Genomic DNA, 24,237 nt, shown 5'->3' with positions numbered 1-24,237 from the left:
CGACTCCCCTGCAGGTGGGGAGCCAAGGCTTGAACCAGAATCCTTATGCCGGTCCTTGCACCTTGCGCCATGTGCGCTTAACCCACTGCGCTACAGCCCGACTCCCTCCTTCATTCTTTAACAGTAAATGTTGTTCTATCATATGAATACACAAAAAATCATTTGTAGTGTTGTGATTTAAAAACTCAAACTATAGAGATGAAAAATAACATATACCCATGTATTCACTTCCATTTAAAACTAAATGCTAATTCTGGAGGTAGAGCTATGGCGGAATAATCACTGGTCAACCTTATTCCCTATAAAACAACTATACAGAGAAGAACTTTGCCAGAGGACAGTAGTGTGACCCAGAAGACATGCTATCCTCTGAAGGTGGGTGAACACACAGCAGTCAGTGGAGGGCAGAATAGCCAATCAGATTTTACTACTGACATGGAATTTGCCAGCCACCATTGTCTTAAGTGCAGGGTAAGGTGACTCTGGGACAGGAGAGAGACTGCAGGTACTTGAACACTTGCCTCAAAGAACAGTTCCCTCCCCATGAGGGACAAAATTCTATACTGCTTACAAGGACTCAATAATACCAGTGCAACCAGTCCAAGCAGGTCCTACTGTTCCAATGAAGAATCATTTGGGTAAAAATAACACATTGACTACACTAGGGTCTAAAGAAACTGGGATACTGGGCTAAGGCTTCCTGCTGGGCAGTGTATCTTCCAGGTCTCTCTGGCAGTAGCAGAAAACAATGTAACTTTTCTTTCTCCACTGTACCCCCTCAACCCCCAACTTGTATATCTTATAAACAAAGGATAATTCTATCACTATAGCATAGCACCACCTGCAGGTAAAAACCAGAAGTTAAGCAAAATGAGCAAACACAGCAAAGCTAAAGGTATCACATATAAAAACAGCAATGGCGTTCTGTAAAGGAAATAAGTCTTCAATAGAAATGCATAAAAATGCACACTAGAAGACCTATCAGATGAGAATTTAGAAAACTCACCATGAGAACATTCAAAGAAACAAACAGTCAACACAGAGAAGAAGGCTACCAGAAATAGTCTAGGACTCAAAGGGATTTTTCAACAAAGAGATTGAAGGTTTGAAGGCAAGAAACTTGAAGCAGAAATACATAGTAGGAAGAACACACTGAAATTCACTCCAAATTGGAAAGCTTACCAGGTAGACTCAAGCATGCAGGAGAGGATATAAGGATTAGAGGACAAAAATATCACATTTATTCAAAGGGTAGGGGACAGAGAGATAAGATTCAGGATCAATGTAGAAACTCTACATGAAATATGAGACTCCATTAGAAAAGTGAATGGAGGGGCCAGGTGGTGGCGCTTCTGGTTGAGTGCATATGTTACAATGTGCAAAGACCTGAGGTTCGAGCCCCTGGTGCCCACCTGCATGGGAAAAGGTTTGTGAGTGGTGAAGTAGTGTTGCAAATGTCTCTCTGTCTTTCTTCCTCTCTATCATCCCCTTCCCACTCTTGATTTCTGGCTGTCTCTAGCCAACAAATAAGATAATAAGAAAAAGAAAAGTGAATGTGGGGCTGGGCAGTAGTGCAGTGGTTAAGCACACATGGCACAAGATCCCTGTTTGGCCCCCGGCTTCCCCCCCCCCATGGGGGTCACTTTACAAGTGGCGAAGCAGGTCTACAGGTGTCTTTCTCCCCCCCTCTCTGTCTTTCCCTGCTCTCTCCATTTCTCTCTGTCCTATCCAACAACAACATCAACAATAACAACAATAGTAACTACAACAATAAAACAACAAGGGCAACAAAAGGGAATAAATAAATAAATATAAAAAAGAAAAAGGAATTGACTTTTTTTAAGAAAAAGAAGCAACAAAATACAAAACTCTGACAAAAGCAGTTGGGAAAAGAAACAACAACAAAATTAAATAACCACAGAAAAGAAATAGATTTCCAGGTAAACAAATCACACAGATCAACAACCGCCAAATGTTGATGGTCTAAAATTACCAATGGGGTTGGGGGGTGGCCCACCTGGTTAAGTGCCCATGTTACCATGTACATGGACCATGCTCATGTTTCCAGTCTCCACCTGCAGGAGGGAAGCTTAACAAGTGGTGAAGCAGTACTGCAGGTGTCACTCTCCCCCTTTCTATCTCCCCTCCCCTTTCAACTTCTATTTTTATCCAAAAATCAATAAATAAACATATATATTTTAAAAATGACTAATAAAAATACACAGCACGGCTGGGTGGATTAAAACAACAACAACAAAATCTATCCATTCCATGCATATTAGAAAAAACTCTATATAAAGACAAACAAAGACTCAGAATTAAAGGTATGGAATGAAGTTTGATGTCAATAATACACAGAAAGGGCTATGAACAGCAGTTCTTTCTTCATTATTTATTTAATTATTATGTGGCAATATTATGCTTCTTGGTGTGAAAACATACCACAAAGTAATAGTAATCAATACAGTATGGTATTGAACAAAAATAGGCACTCAGACTAATGAAATAAAATACAAAGCCCAAGAATAAGCCCACATGTCCACAGACATCTAAAATATGACAGAGGAGCCCAAACCATATAATAGGGAACAGAAAGCCACTTCAACAAATGATGTTTAGAAAAATAGGCAGCCACATGAAAAAAAAAGTGAACCTAGACTATAACTTAACACCACAAATCAAAAAAAGTGGATTAAAGACTAAGTCATTATACCTGATACTACAAATTATTTAGAAGAAAACGTGGTATCAGAGATGTATTTGGAGATAACACTGTCAAGGTAAACTAAAGGAAGATAAAACAAATGGGACCATGTCACATTAAAAAAAATTACTACAAAACCAAAAAGGCAACATAGAATTTGCATATCACAGGTCTGACAAGGGATTGATATGTAAGATATGCAATGAAATCATATAAATGCAAATTAAATCCACTATGAGCTATTGCCTCACACCTGTGAGAATAACTTATACTAAAAAAATTGAAAAGGGGGCCAGATGGTGGTGCATCTGACTAAGTGCTCACATTAGAAGTGTGCACAGACCCGGGTTCAAACCTCTAATCCTACCTGTAGGGGGGAAGCTTCATGAGTGGTGAAGCAAGGATGCACGTGTCTCTATCTTTCTCCCTCTCTATTTTCCCCTCCCCTCTCAATTTCTTTCTGTCTCTATGCAATAGTAAATAAAGAAAATTAAAAAAAAACACTTCTGTTTCTTAAGAAAAAGAACTCCCTTAAAAAAAAGATTGAAAAGGATAAGTGTTGGTGAAGATGTCAAGAAAAAGGAATTCTGGTACACCATTGGTGGGGGAGTAGAATGGTGCAACCCCCTAATAGATGGTATGGAGAGTCATTAAAAATAGAACATAAAAAATAGAATATAGAACTATTTAGGAGAGGACTTCTAGACATTTATCCAAAGGACACAAAAACACTAATTTGAAAGCATATATATGTACCTCTCTCTTCATAGCTGCACTGCTCACAATAGCCAAAATATGGATTTAACCTAAAAGTCTATCAATAGATGACTGGATAAAGGAGTTTAAAGAAGTTAAAGAATATATACTCAATGGAATGCAACTCGACCTTTGGAAAAAAATGATATATTCTTCAGGACAAAATGAACAGAACTGAAGTTTATGCTAAGTGTAATAAATAAGGAAGTAAAGAGAACTGTGGAATCAATTTACTCATATGTGGAATACAGATAAAACAAATGCATCCATGAATTTGAAGAAAAATGCTCACCAAATTGACTCCTAATCTCTGTGTAAACTATGCATTAGAACTAGAGAAGACAAAGGACGGGAATTGGTATAGGACTCTGGTTGGATGGCACAACATCTTTGCACACAAACACACACACACACGAAACTATACTCCTAAATCTTATAATATTGAAAACCGATATTTATTAAAACCATGAACTGAAAAAAAAATGCTACCAAGAGAGAAAGAAGCACAAATGATAAATGGCAGAATTTAATCTAAGGGCTCTGGAGGCAATGGGAAACCTTCAAGGGAAGTTGCCCTGAAACTGAGGTCAACAAGTTCCAGTCTGCAATGAAATAAGAGGACACTCAGTTCACTTTGCTCTCTGCCACAGAATTCTTTTTGAAAGTAGGATAGAATGCACAATATTTTATTTTTACAAATTATATTTATTTATTATTGGATAGAGTCAGAGAGAAATTGAGAGGGGAAGATAGAGAGATAAAGAGACAGACACCTACAGTCCTGCTTCATCACTCATGAAGCTTTCCCCCTGTAGGTGGGTACCAGGGGCTTGAGCCAGGGTCCTTACACACTGTAATGTGTGCGCTTAACCACATGCACCACCATCTAGTCCCCTCAAATATTTTCTTTTTTATATTTATTTACTTATTTTTCCTTGTGTTGCCCTTGTTGTTTTTATTGTTGTTGTCGTTATTGATGTCGTCGTTGTTGGATAGGACAGTGAGAAATGGAGAGAGGAGGGGAAGACAGAGGGGGGGAGAGAGACATCTGCAGACCTGTTTCACCGCCTGTGAAGTGACCCCCCTGCAGGTGGGAAGCCGGGGGCTCGAACCGGGATCCTTACGCTGGTCCTTGCCCTTTGCGCAACGTGAGCTTAACCCGCCGTGCTACCGCCCAACTCCCCGCTCCCCCCCCCCCCCCAATATTTTATGAGATGCATTTTGAGCCATGCTGTTCAAGGGGAAAACAAGCTGTGAAGTTTTGCACCACCACTCACTATTTAAAAAATCTTGCACAGTTTGTTGTGCAAAAAATTTTTTTTCATGAAAATCATTGTACAAAATGCTGATTGAGGACCTGGTAAGTGCCAGGTTCTATTCTAGGCCCTTTCATATAAACTATGTAATCAAATAATTTATCCCTTCTAAGTTTCAGTTTTCTTGCCTTCCTTTGAACTTTAGCAGTCCAGATAGATGGTTGTTTAGGACAATGGGTAATGGGTACAAGCTTTTTGCCTCCAGGGATCACCCATACCAGTATGTTGACTTTTGATCAAAGGCACCTAGTTGACTTGTGATATGGCAAAATAGAGGAATAAGTCTAAAAACTGATCCATAAGTTTCTTTAGGCACTAATGCATGACTCAAATTTGATGTAGTGAATAAAAATGGCCTATCCTATCATGGTAATTCAGTAGAGTGGGAAAAGGGAATACTAAGATGTCAATAAATTACCTCTTTAAAATGTTACTAGTAGGGCTGGTTGATGTTTGACCCTATAGTGCATATGTTACCATATGTGGGGACCCTGGTTCAAAACTCTGTCCCATCTGTAGCAGGGAAGCTTCACATGGATTAGAGCAGAGCTAAGGGTTTTTCTCTCTCTCTCCCTCCCCCCTCCCCCTCCCCCCTCTCTCCCTCCCTCCTCTATTTCTTTTCCACCTATAAAAAGAAAGGAAGAAAGAGAGAAAGACAAAGAAAGAAGGAAAAGAGAAAAATAGATGGCCTCTGGGGACAGTGGGGAGCAGCAGAGTTGTGCAAGTTTCAATCCCCAGTGATAACCTTGGTGGAAAAATAAATAAACAAACAAATAAATGTCACAAGTGTACTTACTGTGACTGAGCTGTATACTTGAAAATGGTTTAAAAATTTCATAGAGTATATTGGAAGGTATAGTGGAAGTAATACCTAAGTAATACCTAAGAAAGTAGAAGTAGTGGAATCATGTAGGCATAAAACTCCCAGGTGGCAAAAAACAAACAAACAACAACAACAACAACAAAAACACCAGAAATCAGAATAGCATTGGACTACCAAAAATAGAGAAAGTTTGTATTCATTGGATTTGAATGTTTTTAACATTTTAAAGTGAAAAGTGGTTGTTTCTAGGAAGAGGAAATTTAAAATAGGAAGATGTGAATTAGAGAAATTCTACATGGGCATTTGTGCGTTATTAAAAGTTTTTCCTTGTGGTGGTGGGAATGGTGTGGAGTTGTACCCATGGTATCTTATAATTTTGTAAACCAACATTAAATCACTAATAAGAATGAAATTTAAAAAAGATCTGACTAAAGAAAATAAGATTTGAAAAAAACTCAAAAAAATGTCACATAGCTACTAAATGAAGCTGAATTTCTAACAGTCTGTCTTCCGAATTCACAATAGTGAACATGTAAAGGGAAAAAAAAAAAAGCTTCTTCATGTACAGGTGTTTCCTATTGTCTGAATTTTCCTCTAGGAAAAGACAAGCAATTTATGCTTCAATTGTAATCTGCCCCAAGAATCTGTTTTTCACTTATCTACCTTATGATACAGTCTAGCAAATGACTGTCATCTTGTCAGCATGGTTAAGTTTCCAGTTAGGTGATAAGCACCATGCATCTCCCATTCAGGTAACCTATGAAAGGTTAGGATAACTCAACACATTAATCATCTAATAAGGTTGGGTCTAGTCCCTCTAGAGCCATACCCCTTAAGTCTTTACGATTGAGAGCAGGTGGGTTGGGATTAGGACAAGAAGATGTAAAAATGTTACAGAGCTTTTTTACCATTCACAGAAAGTAAGCACTTGTAGAGAGAGAGAACTCAGTAGTAGAGTTCAGGAGATGCATGCCTGGGGCCCTAGGTTCAACCCCCAGCACTGCATACTCTAGAATTGAGCAGTGAACTGCTCACTTTCTCCATCTCTCACATCAAAATCAGTCTTTGGAAATGTTTTTTTTTTCTTTTTAAAATGCCTACTATATATATATATATATATACACACACACATATATATATATATACATACTTATTTTCCCTTTTGTTGTCCTTTGTTGTTTTTTTTATTGTTGTTGTAGTTATTCTTGTGGTTGTTATTGATGTCGTAGTTAAGATAGGACAGAAAGAAATGGAGAGAGGAGGGGAAGACAGAGAGGGGGAGAAAAAGATAGACACCTGCAGATTTGATTCACTGCCTGTGAAGCAATTCCCCTGCAGGTGGGGATCCTCGAACCAGGATCCTTATTCCTGCCCGGTGCTTAACCCGCTGCACTACCACCTGACACCCAGAAAGGTTATTATTTCTTTTAAAAATCAGTTGTATTTCTTTTAAAAATATATTATTAAATAGACTTCCTAGCTTCTTCCAATATGAAAACCCGAAAACTCATCTGCTATATTCTTAATCTTTAGGTTTCTGATTATTAAACAATATATTCTTCTTTATATCTTGATGTTTTCCTGCCATCAAGTTGCAGATGCTACTGTAATGCCGTCCTGACCACTGTGGGCACATGACCTCAATAATGTGTCCTTGAACCCCACCTCCCTAGAGCCCTACCCAACTAAGGAAAGATAGAAACAGACTAGGGGTATGGATCAACCTGTCAATGCCCATGTCCATCGAAGAAGTAATTACAGAAGCCAGAACTCCCACCTTCTGCACCCCATAAAGATCTTTGATGCATACTCATAGAGGGATAAAGAATAGGAAAGCTGGAAAAAGGACCAGAGTAGGAATGTTCCAAGCTGCCCCAATTTCAGGACCCATCTTCCTCAGGAGGAACATAGAGTACGTTATTCAGCCTCCCTTTGTAGGATGGAACATTCTCTGCCATTGTTGATCCACATTGAGGGGCAAGGTCCTATGGGGGCCCACAAAGGGGTCTATTGTGTTGTTCCTGATAGACATAACCAGTAGGTAGCAATGGAGAGAGGGATCTATTCAAGTTCTAGTCCCATCAAGTCTGTTTGGGAATCTCAGGACTCCTCGACTAGGGCCCCAGCTGATGGGGTGGCCTGACAGTGACTAAAGAGTCATTGTTAAACTGTGCCAGTCTCTTGCCCTTATTCAGCTTTTGTAGTCCCTACTTTGATAAAGATAGCTTTGGAGTGATGGAGGGAAGTGTAATAGGAAGTAGGTGAGGAGGGTATCTAAGCCCTTTGGAATATAACTAAAACAGGCCTACTAACTATCTATAAAATGGAGACCCCCAACTCTTCATCTGAACTATACCAGCCTTTAGGTTCACGATTAGTCAACAGTTTGTTTGGCTTTATATGTTAATTCTTTTTTCAGCCACCAGTTTCCAGATGCTAGCATTATGCCATCTGGACTTCCCTGGGCAGATGATCCCACTAATGTGTCCTGGAGCCCCGCCTCCCCAGAGCTCTGCCCCACTAGGGAAAGTGACAGGCTGGAAGTATGGATCCACCTGCCAATATCCATGTTCAGCGGGGAAGCAATTACAGAAGTCAGACCTTCCACCTTTTGCACCCCATAATGACCCTGGGTCCATACTTGCAGAGGGATAAAGAATAAGAAAGCTATCAGGGGAGGGGAGGGGATATAGAGTTCTGGTGGTAGGAATTGTGTGGAGTTATACCCCTCTTATCTTATCCTGTGTTTTTTTTTTCCAGTGTTTCATATATATATATATATATATGAATAGGAAAGCATCCAATGGAGGGGATGGGATACAGAATTCTGGTGGTGGTAACTGTATAGAGTTGTACCCCTCTTATCCCCCAATCTTGTCAGTCATCATTAAATCATGAGTAAGAAAAAAAAAAAGGTATCATTATTGGGCTGGCAAGATACTAGGGAGGGTACCTACTCTGACCTGTGTGCAAACTATTTTTGAGCCTACCCCCTACTGTCCTAGGGGAAGCTTTGGTGTGTGTTGTCTCTCCTCTTCCCCCCTCACTCTATCTAAAAAGAAAATAGGTCAGAGTGGTGAAGCCACTCCAAAAACTCATTATTATTAATCTCACACTGTTTTCCAAAACTATAAGATTTCAAGGGTATAGTTTCACATCTGTATATGTATGTGTACAACTCAGGCTACCTACCACAAAAATTGTGCCCTGCCCACTTCCCTCTGACTGCCACCATATATATATTCAATCTAAGACAGTTTTGGTTATACTGGATCAATAAAATAATGATAAATAATGAATCTTCCTCTTTTTCAAATAACTTGTATACTACCTTTTCAAGGTCCATCCAAGATCGGCTGAAGTGAAGTCACCATTTTTTAATAGCTGAGTAGTATTCCATTGTGTATATACACTATAACTTGCTCAGCCACTCATCTGTTGTTGGACACCTGAGTTGCTTCCAGGTCTTGGCTATTACAAGTTGTGCTGCGAAGAACAAATGTGCACACAGATCTTTTTGGATGGGTGTGTTGGGTTCCTTAGGATATATCCCCAGGAGAGGAATTGCAGGATCATAGGGTAGGTCCATTTCTAGCCTTCTGAGAGTTCTCCAGACTGTTCTCCACAGAGGTTGGACCAATTTACATTCCCACCAGCAGTGCAAGTAAAAGAGTCTTTTTAAAAATACTGTTCTTGTCTAACCATGTTTTTTTTTGCTTCAATAGCATCTATTAATTTTTTCTCCCCCTTTCATACTTTAAAGTTGTCTCATATTTCTATGGCTTCTGTTTCTAGGTCTGTTTTACTGTGCATCACCTTGTTGAGAGTTAAATGTTTCTTGTTTCTTTCTCTGTGACACTCCTTTCAGAAACGCTTGCAAGATAGGTTTGGAGATGACAAACTCCTTTAGTTTTTCTATTTCTGGTACTGTTCTGTTTGCTCCTTCATATTTTTAAAATATATTTATTTATTCCCTTTTGTTGCCCTTGTTTTATTGTTGTAGTTATTATTGTTGTCATCATTTTTGGATAGGACAGAGAGAAATAGAGAGAGATGGGGAAGACAGAGAGGGGGAGAGAAAGACAGACACCTGCAGACCTGCTTCACTGCTTGTGAAGTGAACCCCTGCAGGTGGGGAGCCGAGGGCTCAAACCGGGATCCTCACACAGGTCCTTGCACTTGGCATCACCTGTGCTTAACCCGCCATGCTACCGCCCAACTCCTTGCTCCTTCATATTTGAATGATAGTCTTTTAGGGTAAAGTATGAGTGGCTCGCAGTAATTGTCTTTTAACACACTGAATGCACAACCACTCTGGGGGGGGGGCTAAATATTGGTGTATTGGCGCAAGTAGTGTTGAGAATGGAAACATATTACACGCACACACACAGAGACACATGCACAGACACACACACCTGAAAAAAAATCCACACCCCACCCTCTCCTGACTTCCATGGTCCCTGATGAAAAGTGATATGAGTGTGCTATGCTGCCTTTTTAAGTCACTTTCTTCTTTTCCTTGCAATTTTTTCTTTGTTTTTGACTTTGGATAGTTTCACAATGATGCGACTTAGTGCAAGTCTATTTAGATTTAGGGATTTGGGAATTCTCTCTTTTTCCTGAACATCTACATCCTGACTATATCCCAGATTTGAAATTTTCTGTACTATTATTTCTTTGAATTTGGTTTTTGTTCCTTTTTTCTCTCCTCTACTTATAAGACCTTCTATAATTCTGATATTTCCTTTTTCTAATGGAGTGTTCAATCTCTCAGTTGAAGAAAGATTTTTTCCTTTATTTTTAGCTTTATTTTTTCTATATCTTTTTTCTTCTTTCTATCTGTAAGTCTAAGAGTGTGGTCATTTTGTTTTCTATTAATGTTTCGGATGCTCTGTCTTCGAGATGGGTAAGCCTATTTCCTTAACTTGTTATTTGAGGTGGAAATGCATTCAAGGCATTCTTCACATTTTGTATCTCCTTTCATGTGTTCCATTTTCCTATCAAGTAAATATTTGAAGTCATGGATTTTTTAAATCCAGTTTTCCACATTAGAGAATTTTGTATTTCTTTGTAGTTCTTGATAATGTGTCTCCCAAGTTCTTTCTCTGTTATCTACTCTTGACCTGCGTCATTAAGTTTCTGGCTGTCACGTTGGCTTTCCAGAATCTGAATTTGCATTTTCCTAGTTTTACTCATGCTTTGGTTTCTATTGTTGGGCAGTAGATGGTTCTGAGTTCTGCTTTATATGTGAATTGCAGGCGGGGGGGGGGGAGGAGTTATGAAGAAGTGACATAGTATTATGGTATCTGATGTCCCTTATACTGTATCCCACCCTAGGGAGGTATGGACGGGGGAGGAAGAGAAGAACCTAGACCACCTTCTTCTCTTCCCAGACGGTTTCCTGAAAGTGGAAAGTCTGTTGTTAGGTTAGAGTTACTTTTACTGCCTGCAGGGCAGTCTGATTCCATTCACTAGGGTCTCTATGGCAGCTGGGAAACCTCACGTTTTGGTTGCCTTCCCTGCTGCTGTAGGGGTACAGTGGTCAGTACTCTGGATCTCCTGATGGCCCTCTGGGGTTTACTCAAGAGCCTGTGGCTTCTACAGCTTTGAACAGCAGTCCCAAACTCCTTGCCTTAAGTCATTTGGTTCTTGAGTTATTCCACACAGGCCCTTTTTACTCACCAAGTAGATCTGAAGCAGTTGCAAGTATGGTGTCCACAAGCAATGTAGTGCAGTGTTTCTGCTCGAGTCTTTCTCTTTCTCCTCCTGTTCCCACTGTCCATGTATAAACCAACCTTCAGACATTGTTTTTTTTTTTCTTTCTTTACCAGAAATTTCAGCTGTGCTCTAACAAAATTTGTTGAAATGTTTCATTTTAATATGTGTTTTCTTGGTGAAAGTCAACTTCCTGTGACTAGGTCATCATGACTCTGCTCTGTTACTTTTCCATTTTAAGGGTCAGGGATGTGGCTCAGGTGGTAGAGTGTCTGCCTTGAATGTGAAGCTTCGATTTCAAGCCCTGGCATTTCATTAAAATAATAGCTATTTTAAGGAGATTAAAGTGATGACTCACTGTGGTTTACCATTTTTAGTTGCCTTTTCCTTGATATGCCACATAATTAATCACTGTAAATTTTTATATTTCCTGATTTTCAGTCTTGTTCTATATATAAATAATCAGAACAAATGAGGTTAACTCTTTTCCCCAATGAGGGTGACAGAATTTAAAAAGCTGAGGTGAGAATGTCACAGGGATTTTATGATTTTCTGAGTTTGATGGCTTTCAACTGTAGGTCTACCTCTGCTTTCATCTCCACTATTTCCTTAGATGCCTGGCAAAAAATGATTTACATGTTTCCAATAAACTCTACTCTTACTTTGTGCATGCAATTGTTTTTTCCTGAATTATATTTCCCCTTGAATATCTTTAAAGATTCTGATCAGTATGACCTCCCTTGTAACATTATTGCTGATCAATGAAAAATTGTAATATATCTTTCTTTGGAGTTCAGTTAACCAATACACTAATAATAAATTTCCAAACCCTTCAGTTGGATAGAATCTTTCCACAGATTGGAGGAATGCTAACATTGTTTTTTTTTTCCCCCATAAGGATCCTAAGTATTTTTTTCTACTTTAAAAATTTAGATATTTAATTACATTCAGTTGTCTCCTGGGAAACACTAATTCACTAGTACATTTGCACTCCTGTGTTTCTAGCTGTAATATTTACAATAGCCAAAATGTGGAATTAACACAAATGCACATCTACAGCTGACTGGAAAAAGAAGCCATAAGGGCATGGGGGGGGGGGAGTCAGCATAGTAGTTATGAAAAAAGAATTTCTGAAGTTCTTAGGCTCCAGGATCAGTCTCTGTCACTACCATAAACCAGAGCTGAATAGTGTTCTGGTAAAAAACAAACAAGCTGTGGGATATATATTCTGAACATGAAAAAGGTTAACACTGTGTTTTTTGTGTATGACAGAACTGATGAAATTAGAGATGAATATGCTAAGTGAAATAAGTAAAGAAGGGAAAGACACCTACCAGATGGTTTCACTTATTTGTGTAATATAAATAACTAAACCAGATGAAGTTGTAAAAATTAATCAAACATACTCAGACTTGGAAAACCACAGTAGTTATTGGACAGAATGGGGAGAGGAGGTAGGGAGTAATAGGTAGAGGGGCACCAGAACTTTGATGGTGGATGTGGTGAGTACTATAGACATTTATAGGTATAAAACCATACTCCTAAAATCCTTTAATACTGAAAACTGGTGTTAATGATAATGATAACAATAAAAAGACTTATTTACAGTCTGGCTTTTCCTTGGTTAGACTTCTGCTTTGTATTGGGCGGTACTGGAGTGACTAAAAATAAATTGAATTGTGAATTTCATCCCAACATTTATTTTGGGCTTAGTGGGATATGTTTATGTAGTTTACAGTCACGTGCATAGCTAACTCACTGATAACGATATAGAAATGGCTTTAGGGATGCCCCCATAAGTCAATGTCCTGACTTACCAAGCATTTGCATACTAAAAAATACAGAGCCATAGATAAAATGATGACATGAATGTGTCCTCTAGCATCTAGTCTTAGGCATTTTGGTTAGTAAAAGAGGAGCAAATTTTGAAAAGGGGTGGAGGAGATAGCATAATGGTTATGCAAAGAGACTCTCATGCCTGAGATTCCAAAGACCACCACAAGAAAAAAAAAAACATTATAAAATAAATAAATGAATAAATTGACATAGCATATACAAGTATTAATTACCATTTTCTTTGATTTTTCCCTCTATGATTGTGAGATATATAATTTCTCACAATTCTTGTTGTTGAAGAATCTCTTAGTAGCACTATAAATGGTAAGTATGGGTGTGTGACTAGTGAATATGTTCTCTGCTTTCCGTCAGTTATGTACTTAATTGTGTCCTCTACTCGCAAACTTCTATTCCCTAACCCGTAGTGTGACTAGATTTGGAGATGGGACCTTTTGAAGGTAATAGAAGTTATATGAATTTAGAAATATGGGGTCTAGGGAGTCGGGCTGTAGCGCAGCGGGCTAAGCGCAGGTAGCGCAAAGCACAAGGACCGGCATAAGGATCCCGGTTTAAACCCCGGCCCCTCACCTGCAGGGGAGTCGCTTCACAGGCGGTGAAGCAGGTCTGCAGGTGTCTTATCTTTCTCTCCTCCTGTCTTCCCCTCCTTTCTCCATTTCTCTCTGTCCTATCCAACAACGACTACAACAATAATAACTACAACAATAAAAAACAAGGGCAACAAAAGGGAATAAATTTTAAAAAAAAGAAATAAAAAAAAGAAATATGAGGTCTAGATTACTTATAAGAACTGGAAACATGAGGCCCCAAGTTTGATCCTCTGGTTCACATGTGCCAGAGTGATGCTCTGTGTTCCATTGCCCCCACCCCCATCTTTCTCTCTCTCATTAAAAATGAAACAAAAAAATTTTTTTGTCCCCAGGGTTATTGCTGAGGCTCAGTGTTGGCACTACAAATCCACCACTCCTGGCAGCCATTCCCCTCCCCCCATTTTATTGGATATGGCAGACAGAAATTGAGACGGAAGGGGGAAATAGAAAGATAAACACTTGCAGACCTGCATCACTAATTGCAAAGCATCACCCCTGCAAGTGGGGAGTGGTGGCTCAAACCTGGATCCTCACTCAGGTCCTTGAGCTTAGTGCTATGTGCGCTTAACCAGGTGCACCACTACCCAGAACCTTAAACAAATATTTTTAAAAGAACTGGAAGAGCTCTCACTCTCTCCTTTGCTGTATTCCTCAAAGGGAAGGTTATGGAAGACCCTCACCAGAAACTGAACTCTGTTAGACTTTGATCTATCAATAGTACTTCTAGCCTCCAGAACCGTTAGCAATAACAGTTGTTTAATCAGTCCATTCTGTAGTATTATATTATGGTAGCTTCATCAATAAAAAAATTCTGATCAAACATATTAAAGGAACAACTGAATTACTATTGCATTGAAAATGACACTTAAAAGGTATAAGCAATCAAAAATGTAGAAAATAATAGATATGTATCATGCATTTCTTTTCTTTTTTTAAAAGATTTTATTTATTTATTCATGAGAAAGATAGTAGGAGAGAGAAAGAACCAGACATCACTCTGGTACATGTGCTGCTGGGGACTGAATTTGGGACCTCACACTTGAGAGTCCAATGCTTTATCCACTGCACTACCTCCCAGATCACGTATCATGCATTTATTAATAAAGCATATTAAAATGTTTATATTTTCTTTGTTTTAGTTATCTATTCCCCCACCAACTGCATTAATTGAGGTTTACAAAAATCTGGATCTGTAATGAGAGAGAGAGAGAGAGAGAGAGAGAGAGAGAGAGAGAGAGAGAGGGAGGGAACAAGAACCAGAGGTGGAACTTGGGAACTCATGGTTCCTAATCCAACTCTTTAGCTATTGCATCACTTCCTGGGGCATTATATTAGGATTTAAACTAATGTTTCCATTTCTTTGAACCCCTTTAGAATGTGACTCTTTACAGAGCAGTAAGCTGGAGCCTCACCTTTGCCTTTCCAGTGCATGAAAGAGGGCTGACATAATAGTCATTGAATAAATGACTGTTGAACTAATAAACCAATATAATAAATGATTGTTGGCTGAGATCATGAGCTAACAAGTATGTAGAAGGAATACAGGATGCATGTTAATTCAGGAAATTAGTACTTTGGATGGTTTTTAGCTTACAAGATTTGAGAGAGTACACATGGAGACAATATTAAAGTAGACAAAGTGACCAAAGAATGCTAATTCCGTTTAAAAAAGATGATTAAGCTTCCAGTGTCAGGTCACTCCAGGAGTATAAGGGCTGTCCACTGATATGAGTTTTCTTTTCTTTTTTTAATTAATTAATTAATTAATTTTTAATTTCAGAAAGGATAAATTAACAAATCCATAGGGTAGGAGGGGTACAACTCCACACAATTCCCATCACCCAATCTCCATATCCCACCCCCTCCCCTGATAGCTTTCCCATTCTCTATCCCTCTGGGAACATGGACCCAGGGTCGTTGTGGGTTGCAGAAGGTGGAAGGTCTGGCTTCTGTAATTGCTTCCCCACTGAACATGATATTATCTTTATTTATTTATTGGATAGAGACCACCAGAAATTGAGAGGGGAGGGGAAGATAGAGAGGGAGAGAGACAGAGAGACACCTGCAGCCCTTCTTCACCACTCATGAAGCTCTTTACCCCTGCAGGTGGGGACCAGGGGCTTGAACCACAGTCCTTTCACACTGTAACATGTGCGCTCAACCAGGTGAGCCACTACCTGTCCCCCTGATATGAGTTTTCAAAGGAAGCATTCCTCTAGTTTCAAGAGGGGATAGCAGGGACCCTCTCTCTTGCCCAAATATCTGTGGGTCTTTCCTTACTCACCAGCTTGTGATCTGGAGCTGAGCAGTCAATCTCTTTGAGTCATTTTCACTTTTATAAATGTAGATAAACTCCTCACAAGGTTTTGTAGATAAACTCCTCACAAATATGGTATGCCAAAACCTCTAGCACTGTATCTGGCACCATAGGTGTTCAGTGAATTCTAGTTTCCTTTTTTGTACTCTTCTTATCCTATAGTCTTGTCAATATTTCCATTTTATAAATAAAAATTAAAAATTATTTTCATTAAGATCTGTTAATTCTTTTTAAGAGAAAGCCCATTCACCTTCCCATGCCTACAGCCTTCTGTTGTACTCAACCAATGAGGCATGATTTTCTTTATCACCTTGAAAGAGACTCTTTATCATTACAGGAATATTCTCCTTACCTGGGCAATTATTATTATTATTTTAAAAAGGCCCTATACTTTACAAGGCCAATGTGAGATCTAGAAAAGATCACTGACATTTTCCCTGTGAATAGTAAAATGACAAGGAGTCCAGATCCAGTGTGTATGGATGTTTTTCTACTTCAGCATGTACTCGGTAGGAAAACATCAATTAAGAGAGGGTCTCCACAATATAGAGTTTTAATTAATTGCTCAGCTTCTCCTCAATAATGTAATTTGAAGGGGTATTAGACACAAAGCAGCTTGCCAATTCCCAGCGCCTGGGCCTACCCCCTACCACGATTCTAGTGGATTAAGCAGAGATACTAGCTAGCTCCCTATCACTAGGAGCAACCTCGATTTCAGTGGGCTTACTTTTGGGAGGTGCATACCAGTGTGGAGTAACTGCAGGATACTATCCCAGGAAGGGACATGGTCAGGCTGCCAAAGTCACGGAAGAGCAATGTGTAGCAACATGCTTTTGGATCCATTAAGCCAGCACAACTGGCTGTGTGGGCTGACAGAGAGAAATTTAGGAGGGGTATAGAGAGTTATTCTTCTAGCGTTTGCCCTTCTTCCATAGCCAGTCAACAGGTATAGAGAGTGAGAGAGACAAACACCTGCAGCACTGCTTCACTACTTGTGAAGCCTTCCCCTTGCAGATAGGAACTGGGGGCTGGAACCCAGGCTCTTGTACACTGTAATATGTTCACTTAACCAGATGTGCCACCACTCAGTCCCTATTCATGTATTTTATTTATTAATTTTCCTAACTTGTTGCTGTTAAATATACTGCTTGACTTTTATGACAAATTCATTTTGTTCATTTTTTTGTGATTAATAATAGGTTACAGGACCGTAAGATTACAGTGTATAGTTCCATACCACATCCACCACCAAAGCTCTGTGTCCCCAACCCTCCTGCCTTCCAAAGATAACCACCATAGTTCCCACAAGTATTAGAAACAGTTTGCTTGCTTTGTGTTTTGTTTTTCAAGTGATTCATGTATTTTTTAAAACCAGAGCACTGTTCAGCTCTGGCTTATGGTGGTGCTTGGGATTGAACTTGGGATCTTGGATCTCAGGCATGAAAGTCTTTTGCCTTCATCTTATTTTTGGCTTTTTAAAGACCAATCAAATTTGCATACAGGTAGAAAGCAGTCTCCAGAAATCTACACTGTTTTAATTATAAAAGTATCTACAGTCAGCCTTGATTTTTATTTCTTCTCATTTTAGAGAATGGATCATTTTGTATCCTGTTCAGGCTACTGACCTGTTCTTTTTTTAAAGCAAAAGCTTCCATAGTGTTACCTTTTTTTTTGTAGTTGTTGTTGTTATTGATGTCGTCGTTGTTGGATAGGACAGAGAGAAATGGAGAGAGGAGGGGAAGACAGAGAGGGGGAGAGAAAGATAAACACCTGCAGACCTGCTTCACTGCTTGTGAAGCAACTCTCCTGCAGGTGGAGAGCCTGGGGTTCGAACCGGGATCCTTATGCTGGTCTTTGCGCTTTGCTCCACGTGCATTTAACCCGCTGTGCTACCACCCGACTCCCAGTTTTACCCTTTAAATTGTCTTCTATTTCTTGCTACTTTCTTTAAAGCAACAGTAGAACTAAAAATTAGGTTGTAAATTGCTTTATATGGGAACTTCTTTGCCACACATGCCACCCAGGTTTTCACCTGGACCCCACCATAGAGGAGTGAACTGCGGTATTATACTGTATTTCCCTCTCTTCCTCTAGCTAACAAAGTTGACCCGAAGTGGTGAAGCTCCTGCATTGACAAAAAAAAAAAAAAAAAAAAAGGCGGGAGGGAATTAACACCTTCATTGGGTACTCTTAGTACCATGTTCATACTTCTGTCACTTACTTAGCAAGTAGAATTGCAATTGATCTGTTCCTGTTATATTGCTATTCAGCTCCTTGTACTTGTGCTACTTCTCATAAACTATGAGTCCCTTAAGAGGAAGCAAAACGACCTTTATCTCGATGACCTTAGAAAAGCATGCCTCATAATCCATTCCCAATAAATGCTGAGCAGGAGAGAAGGAAGCTCACAGCTATTGAACCATGCCCTGTGCCAGTTTTTCTATACGATATATGCCATTCTGCTTTACCCATAAAGAAGCACGAGTTTAGTGTTCAAGGAACTCACCTAAAATCACTATTCAGCATCAGACCTGTAATTATAACTCAAATCAAACTGATTTCAAAATCGATGCCCTCCCTATCATGTTGCCTCAACTATCCTGATTTTGATGTTCTCTTTAGAAGGTTTACAAGTTATTTGGGTCCAACAGTACAAAAAAAAAAAAAAACTCTTCTGCCTTCTCATTAGGTTTGATGCTTTGTGAGAACCTGGGCCAATGGGACTGTGTTTGAACCCAGGTGGCCACCTGAGGCTCAGAGTTGAGAGCGCACACTGGTCAACAGGTTGCTGCGGGTGGGATCTCGGTTTAGGCGGTGACAGCTCTGTGCCTGCTCTGGGGCTGGCCTACAATAAGAGCCAGGAATCTGCCCCCCAGGCTCTGCTGCCATGGAAATTGAGTTCCAGGAAGGCATCTCCCAGAACTCTGGAAAACTGTTCAGTCTGCTGGCCTGCAGTCCTGACTTGCCCTCTTCCCTTTTACTCATTTGCTGCTCTTCCTTCTTGTATGTTTCTGGTAGGGCTGCAAGCCTAGGGGCCAGTATTCAGAGTCATGGGAGATTTCTGCCAGAATACACTCCCAGTCTCTTAACTATGGACACTGAATTCCAATGTTGTGCACTCCAGAACTCCTATCCCACCTCTAGTGAGCTCTGATGGGTGACTTATCACTCTGGATGACCTTTTTCATCTCTATAATCCTCAAAGGTCTATTTCTTGTGGTTGAAGAGTTGTAGGGAAAGGTTTGGGGTGGCTGAATTCTAGTATTGCCTGTTCTGCTCACCCTGCTCACCAGAAAAAAGCTCTGTTCCGTACAGAGATTGTTCACTTATGGATTGTCTTTGCATGGCTAAATTTATCTTCTTGGGAGAAAGTGTTATTTTCTGTGCCTCCTCCCTTGTCTAACAACAGACCTTTTATTCACTTGCTGTTGAAAGTTTCTCTGCACGTTTCCCCATGTATTGTTGGGGTCTTACTGCTGCTGTTGAGTGGAAACGGTAACAACATTTTTTTTCTAACCAGAGCACTGCTCAGCTATGGCTGGGGATTGAACCTAAGACCTTGGTGCCTCAGGCATAAAAGCCTTTTGTATAACCATTATGCTATCTCTCCAGCACTCTTGTTTAAATATATTTTGTATAAAATGTACTTCATTATAATGAGAGAGAGAGAGAGAGAGAGAGAGAGAGAGAGAGAGAGGCGGGGGGAGAGAGAAACACCAACTAAGAGCAGAATGCTGCTAAACTCTGGCTTATGATGCTGCTAGGGATTGAAGATTGAGGATGGGACCTTGTAGCCTCAGACATGAGTCTTTTTGTATCACCACTATATGATCTCCTTAGCTCACCTTCTTGAGTTTCTAAATTATGTTTGATGACTAAAGAAAAAAAAGTTCTCATGGATGCCAAGGGGAGTTTTTTTTTAAAATTTATTTAATTTATTTATTCCCTTTTGTTGCCCTTGTTGTTTTATTGTTGTAGTAGTTGTTGGACAGGACAGAGAGAAATGGAGAGAGGTGGGGAAGACAGAGAGGGGGAGAGAAAGATAGACACATACAGACCTGCTTCACCGCTTGTGAAGTGACTCCCCTGCAGGTGGGGAGCCAGGGCTCGAACCAGGATCCTTATTCCGATCCTTGTGCTTTGCGCCACCTGTGCTTAAACTGCTGTGCTACAGCCCGACTCCCAAGGGGGAGTTTCTAAATTGTATATCAGATTAGAAGGCAAAGGAACACAAAAGAAGAAAAGGTTCCTAAATTTCACTCAAGTGGCATGAGGCTCTAGGTCCTATCCCTGTCACTATATGAAAGTACCATGGACAGCACCACTGATGAAAGTGCATGGAGTTTCATGGACTGTAGAAAAGTACTTTGCTCCCCCACACCTATGGACATCTAATCTTTGACAAAGAGGCCCAGACTATTAAATGGGGAAAGCAGAGTCTCTTCAACAAATGGTATTGGAAACAATGGGTTGAAACATGCAGAAGAATGAAACTGAACCACTGTATTTCACCAAATACAAAAGTAAATTCCAAGTGGATCAAGGACTTGGATGCTAGACCACAAACTATCAAATACTTAGAGGAAAATATTGGCAGAACTCTTTTCCACATAAATTTTAAAGACATCTTCAATGAAACGAATCCAATTACAAATAAAAGTACTTTACTTCTCTCAATTCATACCAAATGATGTTGCCTCTGCTGATCTCAACCTAATCAACGCAATGAGTACCACCTCAGCAAGCTTCACTTCAGACTGTGTCCAGAGACATCAGGCATGGAATGTCAGCACTTCAGCCTCATTATTCGGGTGAGACCTTTCCTTTCATAAGATTCCCTAATTACATTTCAGGTAGTTCACTTCTTAACAAAGTCCCAAAACCTAGATATAGAGCAAGTTCCATGAGATAGGGCATATGTTCACATGTGTCCATAAATTAGGGCAAAATATATACCTGAAAGCAAAAGTGCACAATAGTCTACAGTGAGTCAGTATATGCAGCAAGCAAGTAGAAAGAGCTAAAAAGACACCATAAAGTTCCTAATGAAATAGTATCTACTTAGACTAAGATTCCCTCCTCACCTACTTCCTAGTATACTTCAGTCATGCACGCCAAAGCTATCCTTATCAAAGTAAGGACTGCAAAAGCTAAATAAGAGCAAGAGACTGGCATACTTTAACAATGACTCTTTAGTCACTATCAGGCCACCCCATCAGCTGGGACCCTAGTCGTGGAGTCCCGAGATTCCCAAACAGACATGATGGGCCTAGACCTCGAATAAATCCCTCTCTCCATTGTTACCTACTGGTCATTTCTATTAGGAACAACACAATAGACCCCTTTGTGGGCCCCCATAGGACACTGCCCTCAACTTGGATTAATAATGGCAGAAAATGTTCCATCCTCTGTAGGGAGGCTAGACAAAATACTCTGTGTTCCACCTGAGGAAGATGGGTCCTGATATTGGGGCAGCTTGGAATGCTCCTATTCATGACCACAGAATGTGAGCTCAGATCTACAGGGATGCAGAGGTCACACAGGCTCCTAAGCTGAATATGGATCCCAGATCAGATCAAATTGAAGGGGTTTACAGTCAACAACAACAATAACAACAACAACAAAACCTAGTATAGTCATGGGCCCCTTGGAATATAAATAAATAGGCCTACTAGCTATCTACAAAATGGAGACCCCCAAATCTTCATCTGCAATATTACAACCTTTAGGTTCATGATTGGTCAACAATGTGTTTGGCTTTATATGTTAACTTTTTTCAGCCACTAGGTTCTAGATGCTACCATGATGCCAACCAGACTCCTCTGGACAGAGGACCCCACCAATGTGTCCTGAAGCCCTGCTTCCCCAGTGCCCTTCCCCACTAGGGAAAGACAGAGACAAGCTGGGAGTATGGATCGATCTGTCCATGTCCATGTTCAGTGGGGAAGCAATATAGAAGTCAGACATTCCACCTTCTGCACCCCATAATGACACTGGGTCCATACTCCCAGAGGGTTAAAGAATAAGAAAGATATCAGGGGATGGGATGGGATACGGAGTTCTTATGGTGGGGAACTGTATGAGTTATACCCCTCTTATCCTGTGTTTTTTGTCAGCGTTGCCTTTATATACATAAAATTGAAAAATAATATAAAATAAAAAATAAATTAAAAAAGGAGAAGTACTTTGGTATTGTTCTCATCCACTCTCAGCAATATTTCTTTTCATAAAAGTACTGCATTCATATAAAAGTAAACCTATATTTACCATGCCAACCAACAATTGCATTTCAGGGATTGATCGATTGCCACTGGTCCCAGTATTTTTAAAGCCCTCATACATGAAAGTTTAATTTTAATGGTCCAATTTGAAACAGCAGAAATGCCTTTCATGGTTAAACAAAATGCTGTACATCTATATCATGTATACTGTCCAGAAACAAAAAGGAATGAACTGTTGACACATAGAACCATTGGAACAATGATCTCAAGAGACTTATGCTGAGTGAAAAAGCCCATCCGGCATCTGTATGATTCCATTTTTAAAAAATTTCTTTATGGTTCCATTTTTATGACATCATCTAAATGAGCACAAACAAACAAACAACAACAACAACACACCAAACAATTACAGGCATAAAGAACAGTTTAGTGGCTTCCATAAGGAATTTAAGAACATATAAGTGAAGGGTTTCTGTTTATGGTTAAAAGGGGAAAGAGGATATGAAATTATTCCTTCTTTGGAAAAAACTTAAACATTAAATACAGGAACATTTATTTTCAGACATTGAGCAATATACAAAATAAGCTAATAATACTGGAGAGAAAATGGGAGTACTACCATCACTCCAGTTTTCTACCTGAAATTCATTTCTAGGCTATATGGTGGCAATAGGACAGAATCCAGAAACTCTGGAAATCTTGACATAGAAGAGAGGGATACTGGAGTTCAGAGAGGCTATAGTGGTTAAAAATTGCAGTTATGAAGTTGTGCTGAAAAGCTGTACTAGAAATATGCATGAGGCCCCCTTGAATCTTCTGATGAATAATAGTATAATTTTTTTTTTTTTTTGCCTCCAGGGTTATTGCTGAGGCTCGGTCCCTACACTACGAATCCACTGCTCCTGGAGGCTATTTTTCCCCTTTGCTGCTCTTGTCGTTTATCGTCGTCGTTGTTATTAGTACTACTGTTGTTGTTATTGCTGTCATTGTTGTTCGATAGGACAGAGAGAAATAGACAGAGGAGGGGAAGACAGAGAAGGGGAGAGAAAGATAGACACCTGCAGACCTACTTTACCACCTGTGAAGTGACCCCCCTGCAGATAGGAGGGCAGGGGCTCAAACCAGGATCCCTGCGCCAGTCCTTGTGCTGCGCGCCATGTGTGCTTAACCTGCTGCTCTACTGCCCAACCCCCAATAGCATATAATTTATAGTGTAAAACTTCACAGAGATGGTACAGAACACTTCTAAAAAGGGGCAGCAAGATAATTCACTTGAATAGTGCACCTGCTTTGCCACTCCCATTTCCCAGGTTCAAGTTGGGCCTGCCTAGTACTGAAGGGACCTTTGGTGCTGCTGTCATGTCTCTCTTTGTCTCTTTCCTTGTAGAACAGTTGTTCAAAGATATGGAGCCTCAGTGAACAAAAACAAACTTTCAAGGAAACAGCACTTAATGAAGAGTTACAAAATGAACACCTTCCTAGAGTCCACACAAGGTCAAAGCAAAGAGACTTACTGAACATTGGACATCAGTGGAGACTTTAGGGCAGGGGGTAGGGAACTTTTCTCTTTTTTAAGGCCTATTTGAATATTTGTACCATCATTTGTGGGCCACTTAAAAATTTGCACTTAATGTTGCTAGGGGGAAAAAAAAAGGGCCAGAACAAATGATTTATTGAGCCATGCATTTCTCACCACTGATTTAGAGGGATATTGGCTTTAGAGTGAGTTAAATCAACCCTAGAGTAAATAAAGGCTACTCAAGATCTCCTCTAAATGATTTTAACACAAACCTCAATATTCACACCCCCCACACACCTACTATGCAGTTGTAATAAAAGATGAAATCTTTTCTTCTGCAGCAGCATGTATGGTAAGTGATAATGGGAAGGATAAATACCAGATGATCTTACTTACAATCTAGACTTAAGAAATAAAGCAAG

The 24,237-nt window shown here is 39.8% G+C and overlaps 1 protein-coding gene across 9 annotated transcripts in view; it reads right to left on the bottom strand.

Moving 5' to 3' along the window:
* HDAC8 (histone deacetylase 8) overlaps positions 1-24,237 on the bottom strand; it is a 340,920-nt gene that overhangs the window by 116,764 nt on the left and 199,919 nt on the right. The window lies entirely within an intron of this gene.

This window comes from Erinaceus europaeus, chromosome X (assembly GCF_950295315.1).
Source record: "Erinaceus europaeus chromosome X, mEriEur2.1, whole genome shotgun sequence".
Taxonomy (NCBI): Eukaryota; Metazoa; Chordata; class Mammalia; order Eulipotyphla; family Erinaceidae; genus Erinaceus; species Erinaceus europaeus.
Note: the sequence above shows the minus strand (reverse complement) of the source record. Positions and strands in the feature narration are given on the sequence as shown.